The sequence below is a fragment of the Octodon degus genome, unplaced genomic scaffold, assembly GCF_000260255.1.
Source record: "Octodon degus isolate 3935 unplaced genomic scaffold, OctDeg1.0 scaffold00015, whole genome shotgun sequence".
Lineage (NCBI taxonomy): Eukaryota > Metazoa > Chordata > Mammalia > Rodentia > Octodontidae > Octodon > Octodon degus.
Genome location: NW_004524591.1, coordinates 6053268 through 6058650, shown reverse-complemented (window position 1 = coordinate 6058650; position 5383 = coordinate 6053268).

The following is a 5383-nucleotide window of genomic DNA, read 5'->3' as shown; positions in this document are numbered from 1 at the left end:
TTGGTTCTATCCCCAGTGGTAGAAATTTATGCTGTAAAGAGTTTGCTCTTCTGGTCTGTCTCACTAAATTAAAAAATAACAGGGACATTGAAAATATTTCTGGTGTAACTGTTGCACTGCTCTTTCTTTCTATGTAAAAATTTAGAATCACTGGCCAGTTGCCGAGGATTTAATGTGATCCTCGGTTATGATTTTTTTTTTTATTTCCCATATAATCAGGAATTTGTTCATGAAATCTTTGCCTACATCTGTGTTCATGAGTTCTTCCTATTCTGTCAAAAGATTTAGTGTTTCTGTTTTAATATTTAGATCTTTGATCCATTTCACTGTTACTTTAATGCATGGTGTTCATCATGGGTCTAGTTTTAGTTTTAGCACATAGAAATTCAATTTTTCCAGCCCTACTTATTAAAGAGACTATCTTTCTTCCATAGTAATTACATAAGAACAAATAAAAAGGATAAGGATAGGTACAGAAGAAATTAAATTATCATGAAATGATATGCACTATACATAGAAAACCCCAAAAACTCCACCAAAAGATTTGTAGATTCAATGACCAAATTCAGTAATGTAACTAGATACCAAATCAACACTCAAAAATTAGTAGCATTCCTGTACACAAACAATAAACTGACTAAGAGAAACAAGGGAAGTAACACCTTTGACAAAAGCATCCAAATAAAAGGAAATATTTAGGAATCAATATGACAAAGGAAATAAAGTATCTCTATATTGATAGCTATAGTACTCTGAAAAAGGAGAACAGGACATCTGAAAATGAAAAGATATCATTAGCATACCTCACAGAACTAGAAAAAAAATTCCTAAATTTTGTTTGGAGCCAGAAGAATTTTAGAATAGCAAAAACAATTCTCAGTAAAAAAGACAAGGCAGGGGGTACCACATCACCCAATTTTCAATTATACTAAAAAGCTACTATGATAAAAATGATATGACACTAGCAAAAGAAACAAATGAACAAACAAACACCAAACCAGAACTGAGGATCAGTGGAACAGAGCCTTGACTGATATGTGGAATATCTTTCCATGTGCTGCCATTTATGTATCTTCTTGGGGAAATGTTTATTCATAATTTTTGTTCATTCATTAATTAGGCAGATTTTCTTTTACTTGTTGAGGGTTTATTGTTTTGGCTTTTTGATACAGAGTCTTGCTATATAGTTCAAGCTAGCTTTGAACTCACTAGGTAGCCCATGCTGGCCTTGAACTCATGACAATCCTTCTGCCTCTGCTTCCCCTGTGCTGAGATTACAGACATGCACCACCACGCCTGGCATCATAGTTGTTGTATTTTAAGGGTTCTTCATATGCTGTGTATACTAGATGCTTATCTGATGTGTCATTTGCAAGTGTTTTCTTCCATTCTATGGGTTTTTGTAACATGATGATTTTTATAGGCTTCTTATATATGTTTTCTAATTAATGTTAATTAGAATGTTTCCTACATGTATTCTTGCTGATGATTCATTTTTTGATCTTATCTATATGATGAGAGGTTTTTGTCAGTCAGTAGGTGACTCACGTGACTCACCCCACTGGCCATAGCCTTTGGTTTAAAGGTAGAAACCTAAAATTAATGGACCTTAAAAGTAGCTACGAATATTGGTGTGGCACCCAAGCCACAACAGTCAGTAACCTTTTCTCGAGTTCTTTCCTCAAGCTGTTAACATATAAGACTAGAAACAGCTACCAGTCATGTTTTTTCCTGTAGCATGGGTTGATAATGGAAGAAAATACACAGTATAAGAGAAAAAATCTTGTAATATTTCAGTACATAGTTCTAGCTAGCTCCACACCCACTTGTACTATAATTTAATTGTGTAGATTACTTCTCCTTTGTTTAAGCTGATGTAGTTTATATTATTCTACATTATATCAAAATCTGACCAAGTCAGGTGATTTGGTAAAGTTGTGTGGTCATATCGCATAACATTACTGCGTTGTCACAATTATGTGTCACTCAAGAGTTGGTCCTATCCCCAGTGGTGGAAATTTATGCGGTTAAGAGTTTGCTCTTCTGGTCTGTCTCACTAAATTAAAAAATAACAGGGACATTGAAAATATTTCTGGTGTAACTGTTGTACTGCTCTTTCTTTCTATGTAAAAATTTAAAATCATTGGCCAGTTGCCAGGACTTGAAATACAGCTGCATTTTGTGAATTAATTAAATTCCATATCCCTGTTTGCAGTTTCTATCAGTAACTGGAATGAATGTTATAAAAACAAGCATTTTCTAAAAGGAATGTGTTGTGAAATTTAATGTATGGTACATGTAGGTGGTCTAAAAGCTATTTTACTGCATTCCTACTTCCACTTAGGAACTTTTAAAATACTGTCACTAATGTGTGAATACCATTCAACTAAAGGAAGTCAACTAAGCCTTTTATATGGCATTATTTTAAGTAATCCTTTCTGTATTTTCTAAGTCAGGTAGTATAATGAGCTAATCCATCTACCTATTGTGGTATTAGGTGGTGAAAAATGTCATGCATCCTGTCTTTGGTGTAATTACATACATTCTTTTTCAATTTCCTTCTGTTTACTTTAGTTATATTTTGTATCATAGCTTTAGTAATTGGGATGTCTTTTGGGCAGAGAAATCCCTTATTTCCGATCTTTGTCATTTACAAATTAATGACTCAAAGTATTACATGTGCACTTGCATCACTGTTTCCCTCGGTGTGGCCCACAGTGACAATGACCTCCACTATTCAAATTGTGCTGTTTCCCTGACATGAGCTCTTGGTATTTTGCTGATTTCTGTAGAAGTTCAGGAATTGTCTGTCGGAAGCTCCTTGACAAGAAAATTTAACAAGGTCATTATTGAATTGGTAAACTTGACAGTTTCTTTGCTAAGAAATTTTAGTATTTATGGTTTAAGTTTTTCTTGCCCTCTAGCTGTTTTTCTCCTGCTTCATTCTTTATTATTTCTATACGATTTTTATTTGAATCAACAATTTTTATTAACTTTATTTGTTTATGGATCGTGTCTAAATTGTATAGCTATAGAAACATGACAAGTTCATGCTTTGCACCGATTATGAACATTTAAGAGGTTTCATTTAACTCATGGAATGACCCTGAGGCTCTTGTCTGGAATTCCACATTGGAGACCCCAAGGGGAAAATCTTAACATCTGGCTATGGCTTTCTTCCAGGTAAGGGCAGATACTAAGCATTAGATTCAACACTGTTTCTCTATAAATTATCCTTTTTGTGGCTTCTACTAATCTACAGTATAAATTCTTCTAAATCATCTTGCACAGAGTCATTAACAGACTTATTAGCTATGTTATGTATTAACTTTGATGTAAAAGTATTGACAATTATTAGTTACGAGGGCCCGCAAGGTAGCTCAGCTAATTAAGCTCCTGGTTAGGCAAGCTCAGGGACCTAGATTTGAGCCCTGGTACCATATGTCATGCTGGCTCCACCCCCAGGCATGCTGAGCTGGCCACTAAGACCGGATGTGGTGGCACATGCCTGTAATCCCAGAGCTGGGGAGGCTGAAAACAGGAGAGTCACTGCCAGTCTGAGCTATGTAATGAGATCTTGAACCAAATACATTTGAAAAAAAATTATTAGTTGTTAGGCTTTTTCATTATTATATTGAAACACTAAGATCTACTTGTTTAAACAATAAAAAATGTTTTCCCTCCATTGACGAGAACTCCAAAGGGGGATCAAATTTATGTTTCACTGAAAACACCTTGGGAAGAATGAGAGACAAAAAGGGACAGGAGAAGGAGGCGAGGGGAAGGGAGAGGTCAAGAAGAAAGAGAAGAGGGAGAGGGAGAAGGGTAGGAAGAGGGAAATCTCACATTAAAGGGTAATGGTCTAATCAAATGGGTAGTTTTTACTAGTCATTGTCAATTTATGCTTATTTTTTGTAATTTTCCTGTCTGTGTACATTCCCTGCTGCTATAACCAGGTAATACAGGTTTGATGAACTATAAAAAAAATTATGTTTCATACATTCAGAGCCAGACCTCTGAATCTCTGCTAGATCTAAATCCTACTCTTTTAAATTGGCTGTCTTCTTAGATCACCTGCCCTCAAGATATTGGTAGATCCAGATTTCATATACTGGCATGTCATTCTATTGAAAAGGTGGCCTAAATTATTCCATTATCACCTCTGAAGAAAAAGAAAAGTTTTTCTGAAGGCTTTTCCTCAAGCTTCTATTCAGGTAGCCTTCACAGAACTGAGTCGCACGCCCACTGCAAATCAGGTTTTGGTGAGGGGAATGGAGGTGCTATTACTGGTAATGAAGAAGATTCCCCTGCTGGTAGTAGTGTTCACTGAGCAGATCGAGGAGGCGGTTGAACAAAGAGGTACGGTTTCAGGTGGCAGGAGAAGTGTTTGGAATGAATGTTGGTAGGAAAACCTTCCTATTTTTTCCAGCCATTGATTATTCCATCCTGAAAAGTTGACTAGTTTTTGTTTCACACCACTGAATTCAATTCCACAGCAGTAAAAAAAAAAATGCTGATTCCATAGTTCTTCTGATCTTTCCAATTTTCCCAATCAGTACTATAGCGACTAAAAATGAGGGAATCTCTGTCTTGATGCTCTTTCTACTTGAGAATCAAGAACAGAGCCAGGGAGCCATGTTTCTTCACTGGGCTATTTTTCTACAAGATTTCAGGATGACTAGTTGCGTCACTTTGGGCTGTTATCATGCAATGCCAACAAATGACAGTTCACAAGCCATAGAAATGCACTTTTTGCAGTCCGGAAGACTAACAGTGGAAGCTCAGCATGGTAGCATGGTCAGGCTCTGGCGAGGACTTCTGTTGGCTGCATACAGCTGCCTTTTTATTGTATCCTCACGTGGAAGAGAACTGGGAGAGTTCTCTAATCTCTCTCCTTATACAACCACGGGTCTTGTTTATGAAGGTTCCACTTCTATGCCCTAGTTGTCTCTTAACGCCACACTGCCTAATACCATCTCATTAAAGATTTGAACATATGAATGTTGGGGTCATAAACATTCAGTTTATAACAACTATCTAGAACACAAGGAAAGATGTGGTCAGAAAAGGTACTTTTCCTTTATTCCACACCTAGCACCAACCCTGCTGAACAGTCGTCACAGCGTCATTGAGTTGTGTTTATTTACCCTAAAGGATATAGAATCAAATGACAAGCTATATTTGAATTGTACCTCGTGATGAGAATGTGTGTGGGATTCTTCTTTGAAGGTGGAAGTACTGTCTCATGAAGTCGATGGTTTCTCCTTCTACAGAGGAACTCTGGCCTCGAACTCTGGTGGAGTGTTATTGTGTTTCGTGAGTTCTGTGAGTAAGCGTGTGTTGGAACTGCATTTATTTAATTGTTTCGTACTTGAGATAGAAC